Source organism: Montipora foliosa, chromosome 1, assembly GCF_036669935.1.
Source record: "Montipora foliosa isolate CH-2021 chromosome 1, ASM3666993v2, whole genome shotgun sequence".
Lineage (NCBI taxonomy): Eukaryota > Metazoa > Cnidaria > Anthozoa > Scleractinia > Acroporidae > Montipora > Montipora foliosa.
In genome coordinates this window covers 4152336-4165623 of record NC_090869.1, presented here as the reverse complement: position 1 = coordinate 4165623, position 13288 = coordinate 4152336, and the positions used below count along the sequence as shown (strand labels likewise).

Here is a 13288-nt window from a genome sequence, read left to right as displayed (position 1 = left end):
CCTCTACACGCATTCTATAATAGCGATTTTTATTGGTCTATTACTGTATTTATTACTAACAATCAATATAATTGGTGGAAAATCTTCAAACCTACGGTAATGATTGTCAGCGGCTTGCTAAGTCTCAGAACGTATTGCATGTAACAACAAATAATTTTTGAGAAGTTTCACACACTACTCCGACCAAGAAAGATTCGTTCATTTTTTCGCCACTGCGTGAAGGTTAAATCATTACAGTCTCATTTCCAAGAGAGGCGATAGGTATTTTTCATTGCGAGGGTCAACTGGTATTCAGTGCATCCTTTTTTGAAGTGTTTGGACCAGCCTCTTTTATTCCAGTCCAGATAATCAACTGCAGTTGTTGAGGGGGGGAAATATACTTTGAGGACGAAAATGTTCTGGGAGTAACCAGTTTGGCTCATTTGGTGAACAGAAATTGATGTTTTTGGACCAGCCTGTTTTTATACCAGTTCAAAGGATAAAGTCACTTCGTACTTGTGGACAACAAATTTGTAAAAGAGAAACTGCTCTGGCTGTCATCAGCTAAAATGACAAAGTAGTGTGTAAAAATTATTATATTACATTATTTTAGAATTTTATTTAAAATGGGATGTGACAATTACTGTACAAACTAGGACCATGAACCATGTAAGTTATTTAACAATTAGACTTGTATCCCGCAAGGGCTACGGGTACGCGGGTCAATAGCCCATGACGCGAAGCCGAATGAGGTATTGACAAAAGAAAGCATCATGCTTTTTGTTACTCGAGGACTCGAGGACTATTACTAATAGTCCTCTAGTAGCGAAGCCAATTAAAATGCAGGATTTGCATTAGTCCACTAGTTGGGTGATGCTAATGATTTATTATGATTATCTTTTTCTTTAAAGTCATAACCAGATTGCCTGATTCGACATCATGAAAAATGTAAATAATGGAATTGATCTAATTATTTTTTATGTAACATTGGCCTCCACTCATTAAGAAGAGATGTTTGGTTTTATGGTGCTGTTGTGCACTTTAAGTGCCCCTGTGATCAAAAAAACCACTTGGTTTTTTCCTTCAGATTTTGAAAGTGTGTTTGCTTAACACCTGACTGGCAAAATTTTGAGCTTTGATTTTTATCCAAAGGCCGTTTACTTTGAGTGTAAGTTTTGGATTTCACGGTCCGCCATTACTCACGTTCAAAACTGACCGATTGGACCTCAGAGGGTTGGGTCCAAGGAAAAGTGACGTCAGAGGCTGACTAGCTTAAAATTTCAGCGTGTGAACACAGTTTATTATATATGCAAAGCGTGAGTTTAAAAGTCTGAAAGCCCAAAACCCCTGTGCTGCACATTAATTCTGCGGCGTACACACGTATTGCATTCTTAAACTAGTGAGCCTTTGATGTCATTTTCTCCTCGATCCAGCTCTCTCAAGAACATAATGTTAGTAATGGCGGACCATTAAATAGGAAAATTACACTTAAAATAAAGAGGTGTCTTTTTGAAATCAAGGCTTAAAACGTGGATCACTTTGTGTTTTGTTAACATAGTTTTGAAATCCAAAGAAAAATATGAATTGATTTTTTGGTCACAGGGGCACTTTAATAAAACAGTTCTATATTGTTTGATTTGGTATAATTATTTCAACTATTTTTACCTTATCTCAAAGTTATATTTAATTACCTCCCTTTAAAAATATCAGAACACCATCCCCCACTACAGATGTCAATAACAGGTAAAAAGGAACCGAAAAAATAACAGTACTTCTGAAATATACAGGGAATATGAAATGCTTTTACTTGGTTAGTTATGTGAAAATTCATGATGATGTTAAGTTAAGGGCACAGCAGTGACAATGTTTTTGTTTTTTTGTTTTTTTTTCAGCAGAATTAAAAAAGTTGGGTCATATTATCACGTCTGACTTTATATGCACTTAATATGCTACATTGTGTAGATAGCAGTGATTTTGTTAGAAATTGTCAGAGTGAGTCCCTGGCACTCACTCCATGAAAAGTAATGAGTCCCAGACCAAACCAATGTGTCCCTTTTTTTTTTTTAAGGAAAATGTCACAGGGACAACCTCTTGTTTCTCCTTTTCAAGATGTACCTTGTATCTGATTACATTTCACAGCATCTTGAATAAACACATTATGTTATGTCCCTCAACAAGAGTGCTCGATCTCTTTAAAGTAATACAAAGCCAGTAACAAAGCACAGTTTGTACTTAAGAAATACCACCCAAAAAGCTCACATACATCTTAGCGGAATCATGAACCACTAACTCATTTTATTTATTCCGTTAAAAATGATCACTTAAACCCATTTGAGACATTCCGTATAATAATAATACAGCTTCATCTTTGAAGTCAATACCTTATAGTTTACAAAATTGACTCTGAGGCTTAAGAAATTGGCTTCGTTCATGTTGAGCGCATTCTTGTTTTACTTAGGGCAAACATCACAATACATGAAGTGTTTTCCCTTAATCGTACCGGAGCCATCCGTACGTTTTTAGCCAGCGAGGGATAAATTTTCTTTTTTCCTTCTGTGTACTATCATTGCCAACAGTAACGCTTTCGATATCGACACCGTCTACTAGCAGCAGAAGCCGGTGACAACGCTCGGCCCAACAAGCTTTATAAGCCGTTTCTCCGAAGCACAATTTTCTCTGCCCAGACAAGGGAAGCACATATGAACAAATTAAAAAAATGTTTTTAAATGAAAGAATGTTATCAAACCAAAAACTCTAGAATCAGCCCTAGTGTCCTCTCAGAGGCCTACATTGGAGGCGCAACTCACCATTTGCAAAGCTTAAGACAGCAGAAGGGCCCTAGCGTCTCGACAGGACGTAAGATTACAGATTCTGGGATCGGTTGCATGTGAGGACTCGCACCGAGCACAAACCCATGAACGCTGCCGCGTATTGATGCAAACCTTGTAACCTCTGGCCGATCTTATTGTGACAATCTGAAGGAGAACTTATATATTTGCGTCTTGACTCTCTCTCTTTTCATTGTGGTTTAGCTGCAAAGGAATTAATCACATTTTGCGCACGCGCAACAGGCAAGGCTATCGCACGGCCCACTTCACGACTGAAATCAAACACCGGATGACATGAAAGTTAAAAAGTGAGTTGTCGTTTATAGATTCGGTACCAATGAAACTTGAATTCCTCTACGGCATAGGTGACGTAAAACTTGCGTAGATGCTACGAAACCCAAGCTTTGGCGACCTGTGTCGGGTAATATGGCGCTCTTCTCCAGTCATTCGTGTTATCTCAATTTATGACTCATTTAAAACCTTTGCTGGCGGAACATCTGAATTTTCTACGCCGTTAGCTCTCATTGGAAAATTCTCTGCAACACCATGTTAACACTCATTTGATCTATGGGAATTGGAAAGTGCTCAACCATGCCGCCCGTTCATCGGAAAATTGACATTTTGACGGCATTTTGTCAGCCTGAGTTCGAAAAGCACTTGCAAAATACCTTGTTAGAATTCTACAGAAAACAGGGTAAAACACTCAGGAAAACAGGGTGTTTGTCGGTGAAACACTACTGTAGCAAAATGGACGTTGAACATCGCGTTTTCACCACGTTTTCCCAAACCAAAAAACACTTGAAAAATTCCATGTTAGAACGCTCCGGAAAACAGGGGAAAACAATCAGCAAAATAGCATGTTTTCCGGTGTAATGCTCCTGTAGGAAAACCATTGTGGAATGCTATGTTTTCATTACGTTTACAACTTCAGGAAAACATACAATGAACGCCTCGTTTTCTCGCTCCGGATAACTGGGGTAAAATGTCCCTGGAAAACACACTGTTAAAACCTGTTTTCCTTGTGCAGGAAAATTAGGTAAGAACAACTTATTTTACCTCTGTTAACCACTAGTGAACACCGAGTTTTCCGCGCGTTTTCAAAAACAGGAAAACGAGCTGTGAACGCGGCATTTTCCTGTCATTCACCATTTAGTAAAATCACCAGAAAACAAGGGCTTTCTTGCCGTGATGATATTGTTATTGTTCTCTTGGGTAATGTAAAATGACTCTTACATGTAGTAATGAAAAAAGGAAACAATATGTAGCTGATATGGCATTATGATTTTCATCATATTAAATTAAATTAAATTTTAAATTCTGTGACACTGTTCAGTTTCAACATGCACTTTTAAACCCTTCCCCAATCTAAACATTGTCACAAAGTGAACACATCAATCATCTTTTCTAAGGTTAAAAGGCTCATTAACATGGTTTGGGACACCTTTTAGCAAAAAAAAAAAAAGGGGGTTCTATGGACTGGGTTCACAGAAGTGGTTTATGGACCTGGTCCAAAGGGGGGGTCCATGTTTTGTCCTTTCCCATTAGTAATACCCCACTCATACCTGAGTGTCACACTGCTCTGCATTGCTGCAGTTGAGAATTTAATATGCATGCAGATTACACAATATTGAAGAATTAGTCTGAATAAATGATTGTCACCGCAGTCTTAATTCCTATAGTCTAAGATTCGTAAACTTTAGGAGCAATAAATACTTGTCACTGCAGACCTGTAGTCATGCAGTCAATGATTATGCATGACTAGATAAAGGAAAGAGCTGATTGATGGTGGTGAGGCTATTAATATTGCATGGTTTGTTACATCTTGAACAAAACACTGAGCCACTTCTTATCAAGTTTTCTTTTCTTGTACATGTACACAGTGATAAGCGAAGATGTCAAAATAGCCAGAGCAAGGTCGTAGGCCAGTAATATAGGGAAGGTCATCAAAGGCATTGGTTTGAAAAGATTGCAAGGTAAGAAAGAGGAACATCAACATTCTGGTAAAATGTTTCTAGTTTCTGGTATATACAAATGTAACAGCAGTATATCTTGATAACAATCATGGTGCAATGGTTTCTAGTCAAAAAACAACAACAGTGATTTGTTTTTCAAACTTCATGAATGACTTGTGCAAATTAGCAAGTTTGATGACCAAAGGTGAAAAGTACATGAATTTGGTAAACTGTCATGCAGCGCATTATACATAAAGGTCATGTTACTGGATATCTAGATAACATATAGAAAAGCTTTTTTAAAAGCTTTTTTTAAAGTTTTCTTTTCTAAAGAAGCAATTGAGATCAGCTGAAAACCTTTTAAAAAAGGGTTTCAGCTGATCTCAATTGCTTCTTTTAGGAATGTTTGACAGCAAAGTAAGCATTATTAATTATTTCGGTGCCAAAAAATGGAAATTACAACAGGTCAATTTCTAAATCTGCGTATTCTCTAAAAGGAAAATGTACATGACTTAAAAGCTATACAGTGCATTTGCGCATGGCATCTGACAGGATGCGGCAATGCGGATCCGCATAATTCCCTAAAATCCGCATCCTCCGCATAATTACGATATTTTCCGCATAAAACTGAAGAAATGCCTGATATTAGTGATAAAGCAGCTGCTTACCACCCTCACAAACACAAAAGCCAATGAGATTGACTATTTTGAAACGGTTATTTTCCTGAACATTGAAGAAAACATGCCATTTCGTTCGCAAGATGAAAGTTCGTAAGCAGTTTCCACTCATTTTTCAGGAATGAGCCTGGACTGTAGTTAAACCGTTTTCATAACATACCCTAGGCTCGAAATTTTTAAAAAAGATACAAGGTATGAAAATTTAGCCGCAAGTTATAGTAGCAAATTAAATTGCATCATTTTGTAACTCTGGTAAAGTAGTAAAGTAGTTTCCAAATTGAAACAAAATTCATGACAAGAAACAAAATATTTTTTTATCGCTTTATTTCTTTTAGCAAAAGTTTCGGCAAAATGCCGATTACTTACCCTTTTATTTTAACGGTGAATGCTGGTCGCAAATTGGCGACTCGGCCAGATATCTTAGGGTGCGTTCGATTGACCATATTCCGGAATAGGAATACCTAAGAATGTAAGTTAGAAATCGTTCGTTTTTACAGAGATTCACATCCAAATTGTCAATTATCTGCTAAAATGCAATTTTAAACATATTTTTATTATCCTTGCTGCTTCAAAACGCGCCAAACATGTCGTTTTAATCATCACTCCACGTATTCTTATTCCGGAATAGGGTCAATCGAACGCACCCTCAATCGCAAAGGGAAAAAAGCGACTGTATTGGTCGCAATTTCTAGTCCTGATTTACCATAAGCATGTAAATAGATTGGACGGGCCTAATTATTAGTTTTATAAAATAATGTTCAAATTTCCGCATAATCCAGTGTAATTTCCGCATAATCAACACATGTTTACGCATAATATGGCCAAAAATTTCCGCATAATCTTTAATTTTTTTCCGCATCATATCAGAAGCCCTGATTTGGAGACATAAATAAATATGCTACATCTGGACAAAATTTGTCTGAGCAAAATAGATTTTTGAGTCCTGGCCATGAAAATGTTTGCAAGTTCCTGAAGCCTGTTTTAAACAGTCATGCGCTTCAACTTTCTGTAAGCTAGCACTTCCATGACTAATAATTATGTGCTGTAACAATTATGAGCGGTAGATCTGTATCACATTATTACACAAACTCGAGTTGTAAATGCGATACAGATCTGATGCGAATGTTGTGCATGACGTATCAAACGTCAGCATTTAAGTGTTTTAAAATGTACACTACACTGTAGGTATTTTTGGTGATTCAATCAAGACATTTTAACAGGAAAAATTGGGGCGTTACAAAAGACAGGAACGAAGCGGAATATACCGGAATAAACCGGAATATGCCGGAATGAGGCGGAATGACACCGGAATGAGACGGAATGAACAAGAATGGTACCAGATTATACCGAAACGAGCAGGAATGACACCGGAATTAGGCGGAATGACACACAAGTAAAGCAGAATATACCGGAATAAACCGGAATATGCCGGAACAAGGCGGAATGACTCTGGAATAAAACCGAATGACACCAGAATGAGACGGTTTAAACAAGAATGATACCGGAATATAGGGTGTCTACAAAACGAAGACCGAAGCCCCAAGACCCAAGACCCAAGAACGAAGACCTAAAACGAGCTGAAACGCATTGTTCGGTGCTAAAACAATAAAATCAATAGGGTCTTCGTTTTGTAGAAATGCCCCCTTCAAACTACAAAACGAAGACCCTCGGTAAGAAGCTTTATTTCACGCTAAAACAATAAATCGATAGGGTCTTCGTTTTGTAGAAATGCCCCCTTCTACAAAACGAAGACCTTACCTAAAAAGCTTTATTTCACACTAAAACAATAAAATGGAGAGGGTCTTTGTTTTGTAGAAATTCCCCCTTCAAAGTACAAAACGAAGACCCTAGCTAAAAAGCTTTATTTCACACTAAAACAATAAAATGGAGAGGGTCTTCGTTTTGTAGAAATGCCCCCTTCAAACTATTGAACGAAGACCCTTGCTAAAAAGCTTTATTTCACGCTAAAACAATAAAATCGATAGGCTCTTCGTTTTGTAGAAATTCCCCCTTCAAAGTACAAAACGAAGACCCTGGCTAAAAAGCTTTATTTCACACTAAAACAATAAAATGGAGAGGGTCTTCGTTCTGTAGAAATGCCCCCTTCAAACTATTAAACGAAGACCCTTGCTAAAAAGCTTTATTTCATGCTAAAACAATAAAATCGATAGGCTCTTCGTTTTGCAGAAATGCCTCCTTCAAACTACAAAACGAAGACCCTCGCTAAAAAGCTGTATTTCGCGCTAAAACGATAAAATTGATAGGCTCTTCGTTTTGTAGAAATGCCCCCTTCAAACTACAAAACGAAGACCCTCACTAAAAAGCTTTATTTCACGCTAAAACAATAAAATCGATAGGGTCTTTGTTTTGTGGAAATGCCCCTTTCAAACTACAAAATGAAGACCCTCGCTTGATGCTAAAACAAACGAATTCAAGTGGCTTCATGCCAGCCTCAAACTACTGTTTATGTCATGCAAAAAGAAACAAATGCTTTTAGTTAAATGGTTTTTCCATATTATACTCGTGAAGGCTCACAATAACAAAGAAAATACAAGTATTTTATTTCAGACATTGTTTTTATTCATCGTTATCGTCTCCTGATTTTGTCGCACATGGCGGCTGTCATCTAACTGTTCTTATTACATAAAGTATTCTATTCAAAAACATTCATATTCATGCTCAGTTGTAATAATGTTTGGGGGAAAATATTGATCAGCGGTCTGAGCCAAGCTGCTTGGCTTAGGAGTAGCTGGTGACATCGCTGGTGACACGACCCACGCGATTTTCGGGAGGGAGGGTGGGCCGTTCGCCTCTGCGTTGTCCGCTGAAAGAATGAGCAACAATGTAGAATGATAAATGTTCGCGCCAAACTGGTATTTAACAGTGACGTAAGCGCCCGCGAACTTGTCGAGTTTTGGGTAAAAAACTTGTTATTTTAGCTTATTCCAACTTTGCATATCAATTATGAGTGTTTTGAATAGTAACGTAACAAAGTTAGGCAATAAATGAAGTTCACAATTTCTAAGTTATACATGTACATTGGAAGTGCCTATTTTTATCTTGCATTGGAATTCAAAGATTTATTTTTTCAAAATTTCTTTATTATGGAGAGTTCATTAAACTGATAATGACCTTGAAACGGCAACAGAAGTTTCGCTCAACAATTATAGTAGCGAAACGAATCAATGTAGCGGCAAATATTTAAACGTGTGCTAGAGCCGGTAACTTTAGCCTGGTTTTCACTAGAGACGCAAGCACAAGCGCAAGCACAAGCATAAGTTGCTTATGCTACTGAAAACGAACGCCGACATAAGCATTAAATAACAACCACGGGATCCGCCATTTTGTTCAAATGCTCAGACGCGGAGAATCTGGAACGAGTGCTTTGATTGGCCAGACGTAGAAAATTTCGTTGTTCTTATGCTGCGTTTTCACACAATGCAAGCGAACTCAAGCATAAGCGCAAGCACAAGGAAAAGGAAAATTTTTGATCCTTATGCTTGTGCTTGCGCTTGTGCTTATGCTTGCATCAACCTCTTTTTCACGGGGAAATAAGCGCTCTTATGCTTGCTCTTGTGCTTGTGGCTGCGTCGCCAGTGAAAACCAGGCTTTACATTGGATGGTAACCGAACACAAAGCGCAATAGGTCTCTGGAACGTTTGAAGGGGGAATTTCTACAAAACGAAGACCCTCTCAATTTTATTGTTTTAGCGTGAAATAAAGCTTCTTAGCGAGGGTCTTCGTTTTGTAGTTTGAAGAGGGCATTTCTACAAAACGAAGACCCTGTCGATTTTACTGTTTTAACGCCGAACAATGCGTTTCAGCACGTTTTAGTTTTTCGTTCTTAGGTCTTGGGTCTTGGGTCTTGGGTCTTCGGTCTTCGGTCTTCGTTTTGTAGACACCCCCGGAATATACCGGAACAAGCCGGAATGGCAACAGAATAAGGCAGAATAAACCAGAAGGACACGAGAATCAAGCTGATTAGCGTGGAACTGGATGACAAGGAACAAAAAGTAATTTTTTTCATTCTAGACTGTGAATGAATAAGTGTTGCAGCATAGAGAGAAGGGGAAGTAACAAGGCTTGGAACGAGTCACGATATGTTCTCACAATTCGTCATGTAAATATATTATCAACGATCAATCTTTTTTCAGTGCGTCTGTCTTCTTTCTTCAAACAAGGAAACACTGCGTTCAGGTTCGATGGCAATCGACCTAATCACTGAAACAAGCGCTTAGGCTTAATCAGTAAAAGAGTGCTATATTCTTCAGACGATCTCATAAAAAGTGTAGTTGATCAAACCGTAAATTGAAAGCTAAAATTTTAAAGAGTGCTTCGATATAATCACTAAAACAAGCGCTTTGGCTTAATCAGTAAACGCGTGCTATATTGTTCAAACGATGTCCTAAAAAGTGTAATTAACCGAACCGTAAAATGAGAGCTAAGAGTGCTTAGGCCGTAAGTGACTAGCCACGGACTCATTCCAAGAAGGCTTCTTGACTGGCAAGCTGCCGAGCCGTCGAGCCGAATACACTCATTCTTCTTGACTGGCGGGCCGCCAAGCCGTTCTAGCTAACATGTAACCGTAAGTAGCCCTGTATTCTGTAGTTTAGCCAATCAGGAGAATGATCTAATGCACGCTCTAACCAACTGAGCTATGAAGCTACTGCTCAGTTGGTTAGAGCATCGAACCGGTATCGCGAGGTCACAGGTTCAAACCCCAATTGCAAAAATTGCGTTCATAACTGTAAGGATCATAGCTTCACTTGAAATAAGAGCTTATTCATTGCATTTGTTAGATGTCAAGTTCAACGTAAAGAGGTTGACCTAGACTGCCCAGAGGTAGTAATGGATGGACTTGATAGTCTGCAGACCTGTCAACCCTCCCGGTGCTGCCGGGAGACTCCCGATTCATGTCCCTTTCTCCCGGTCTACCAGTTTCAGACAATAGCATTTTCTCTTGGCTGCTAGTGCTTATTCTGGGCAATATGAAGATAATTTATAGAAAATTAAGTTCATGATAAGAAACCTTGCAACATAATTAGAGTAGAAATTTCTGCCATTATGGTTGTAATATGGCCTTTATTTGTATTACAAGTGGAAGGAATATGAGAGATAGCACTGATCTACATGTATTTCTGTTTCAGAAGAACTTGATTTACTTGCTATGTTAGAATGCCATGGACTAATTTAAGAGCTTTTTAGATCAGAAGTGCATGCTATGTTTAATCATACCTGTATGTCATCTTCTATCAACGCCATGCCCTATGGATGGGTATCACCAGATAAACATTTAAACTCAAACACCATGAATTAGTCTGTGTACAGCCACCACCTCTCCTCAGGAAATAATCCTTCCCCGATTTTTTCTGAGCGGAGGGGGCGGTGGTATTAAAACAGGCTAACACTAGTCGGCCTATTCATGCCAAATTATTTTATCATAACATTCCATGGTATGGTGTTGCAGCATTATTGTTTCCTGAATACATACCATACCACATGGCTCTTAACTTACTGGGCATCTTAGATTTTCTATGAGAATAAATCGTAGTATGAAATACATGTACAGGGTTCTCCCTAGTTTTCAGCACAACATGTAAGGGACCTTTTCAAACCAGTAAAGCATTTGGTTAATGTTGGACGTTCTGCAAAGGATAAGCGACTTTGAGCGTTTGCGGGCGGTAATAAGTGCTCTTACAAGCGGTAAATTTTACCGGTTACCACCTGATAAGGAGAACCCTGCATCTACCTTTGTAGAACAAAATTTGCTTTTATTCACAATGAATTGACAATGATCAAATTATGATTTAGTTAATACATGTACATGTATTCCTGCCAAATTATTTCCCGTGGAAAGGTTGCTATAAACGCAAGTTTCATTCTGCCACAGATGTAGCACCACAATTTGTTAAAAAGCTCATAACTTTTTTGACTCATACAAGTCATGTACTTTGTTCACCGGTCTAACACAAACCCTAGATAAGTGTATCTCATTCCTGTTCTCTGATGTTTGAGGCTCAATTATTCACTCAGGACCTCTTTCTGGTTCTAAAGGGGAAAGTTTGCCTATGATTAAAAGAAATGATCTGGCTAAGACTCTGTGGTTTTCAGAACCTAGACAGTTAAAGGTGACACATGAGATGGTGCTGACGACATGTGTTAATGCTCAGGGTCAATTGCTGCTAGGAAGTTAGGAGACTGCATTATGAAACGCTCGTGATTTTTTTTTTAATTGATAAAGCAAATTCATTTAAAAAGAGCAATTTCTACTTGTGACGTGTTGTGCTAATTGCATTTGAAAGGAATCAAGTAAAACTTTCTCAGATGAGAGGTGACTAATGATGAATCGATTTTCTTATTTTGAAGGATCCAAAACTGCACTAAGGGTAAATTGAAAACAATGTGAATTGTCTCAGAAGGGTACGGTGGAAACATGTCAAGCTTGGAATTCCAGTAAGTTTAATAATTACTCAATCCATTGAATTGAGTCTAAAAATAATAAATGTAAATTGGTTTTAATATAAAGATGCTGCAATTTAGCGTTTCTGAAAGTGACATACCTGTAACCCTCCAACACAGCAAATTTACAGCCAGAACATTGATTTCAGATTTTTTGGTTTCCCTTGATGTAATGCCAACTAGTGAGTTATTTTTAAAACTATAGTAAATGGTTGTGTTGTGGGGGCTCAAACCAGTTTAATACTTTGAAGAAAATGGACATGATTAGAAGGAGAGAATCAGTTCTACAACACTGTGTCACCAAGAAGCTATGTTATGGTACCAAGTAAAACTTCAGTTCTTGCTTGACAAAATGTTCTCAATAATTATTGTGACAGCACAGGTGACCATAGCATTAGGACAGATCCATCTAGAAACTCCCTATGTTTTGTCTTTAACCTATCCACACCTCAAACGCCCTAAGACACGCCCCATTGACGAGTAAAATCATCTGACATAATAGACAGAGTAAAATCGATCAAGCCTCACTATCATGGGTCAATGGGTTAATGGGAACATCTCAGAAGAGAACTTGGTGATCCCCATTAAATTAGCAGGCTAAATTGAAGCTATTTGTGTACAGCTTTTAGATGTCTTTCCTGTTACTACGTGTCTGTTGACCTATTATGATAGCACACCTTGTTATGAAAGAATTGGTGTTTCGTGTGACACCATAACATTGCGGTTGCGTGAATAGGTGTTGTAAGGTGAATCCTTCACATAAGACTGATATTCTGCAGTAGCTCTTGAAATGATTGAGCCACCTTGAGAAGACAGTTCACAAATCTAGAGAGGAAAACACAAGTCTAGAGGCGGGTTTTAGCCTACGTGGTTTGTGGATATGCTCTCTTGCAAAAGTTTGTAAATCTAGTGGTTTTATGTATTCTCTTGGAGATCGCCCCCACAAAATAACCAACCCTACGTGATCATGGCTTTCAAGAATTAGTTAACATCTTCTCCTAATTGCCCATGATTTATTATCTTACACAAGTGTTATTTATTTTAACATAATTATAAGTTGGCCATGTTTGAGGTACATGTACATGCATGTACTGTAGTTGAGGTTTTAGCTGGCAGAAAGCACAAAAAGACAAATCTTTCACTATAAAAGTTAACGTTAAAAAACAACGACGTTTCGACCGTTCGACGGTCATTTTCAAGTTGAACAGTAAAAATTTTTTGAATGCGCTAAAATATATGTAACCGATTACAAAAATGCTAATAAGATACGGACCAAAACTCTAAAATATTTACATAGAAATAATACACACACACACAAAAGAATAAAAAATTGCCGCATGAAGAAACGCTAAGTAAATAACTTCGCACGTATCGAGTCACTCTGTTTGTTCAG

At 38.0% G+C, this 13288-nt stretch overlaps 1 protein-coding gene across 11 annotated transcripts in view; it reads left to right on the top strand.

Annotated features, from left to right (window-relative positions):
- Nucleotides 1-13288, top strand: part of LOC137999357 (uncharacterized) — a 194280-nt gene that overhangs the window by 136102 nt on the left and 44890 nt on the right. For 6 of the 11 annotated variants that reach the window (XM_068845278.1, XM_068845356.1, XM_068845192.1 and 3 more), the window contains 2 exons: nucleotides 4688-4780; nucleotides 11803-11889. The exons of the other annotated variants lie outside the window; for them this stretch is intronic. The gene's annotated coding sequence lies outside the window, so the exon portion shown is untranslated. The remainder of the gene's footprint in view (nucleotides 1-4687; nucleotides 4781-11802; nucleotides 11890-13288) is intronic. 11 annotated transcript variants of the gene reach the window in all.